Here is a 1,085-nt window from a genome sequence, read left to right on the forward strand (position 1 = left end):
ATAAATTTGCTGCTTCATATATCTACACAAAAGGCAAAACCAGATTCATAAATAAATTCCGTCAGACCTTATGCATATTACGTAATCATATTTACCACTGATGTATATGAATTTTGACGGTAGAATTTAATTGCCTTGACTCCCAGCTGGCTGAATTGTTCATGGTTATTTTAGATTTGCTTTGATCGGTACTTTGGAAAATTTTAATGATATAACTGGAAAGTCCAACTGATAAATGACCTCATTTTCAGTCATTAAAAAAAAAAATCGACTTATGAATTGAAAGACTAAAAATACAAAGAGAGACTTTCAGTCCCGCAGAAAGCAAAATGCGTCGAGAGGAGAGCAATTCTTTTGCAGAAATTGAAAGGCTGAATGTCTTCGTTCTTACTTACGAAATGGGACTGCAAATATCCAGGGAAATCAGCTAACACAGCATTAAGAGAGAGAAAGCGGAGGACGAGAGAAAATGCCGATTTCTAAGAAAATATTGATCTCCCCGAATGGCGGGGGAATGAATGCGCGGAGAGCTTTGTCTAGTCGTTTTTGTAATGTTTCACCTTCCATTTTACTTACAGGCAGGTTTTTAAATGATTTTACTCTTTATCATGTTTTATACGTCATACATTGTACGGTGTACATTACGAAATATAATGAATAAAAAATGTATCAAAATGAGTAAAGAGAGTTCACTGTTTAGTATCCATCTGTAATAATAATAATAATAGTATAGCTTAGTTTTACAAGACCACTGAGCTGATTAACAGCTCTCCTAGGGCTGGCCCGAAGGATTAGACTTATTTTACGTGGCTAAGAACCACCGGTTACTTAGCAACGGGACCTACAGCTTATTGTGGAATCCGAACCATTATAGCGAGAATTAATTTCTATCCAGAAATAAATTCTCTAACTCTTCATCAGCCGGCCGGGGAATTGAACTCCGGCCCATCGAGTGACAGTCCGCAGCTCTACCGACTCACCAAGGAAGAGCTGGTATCCATCTGTAAAAGTATATGAAATGGAAAATAATTTCTTTACGCGAAGTACAATTCAGTGCTTTCTCATGATACATCACACAAGCCCCA

Source organism: Macrobrachium rosenbergii, chromosome 8 (assembly GCF_040412425.1).
Source record: "Macrobrachium rosenbergii isolate ZJJX-2024 chromosome 8, ASM4041242v1, whole genome shotgun sequence".
Lineage (NCBI taxonomy): Eukaryota > Metazoa > Arthropoda > Malacostraca > Decapoda > Palaemonidae > Macrobrachium > Macrobrachium rosenbergii.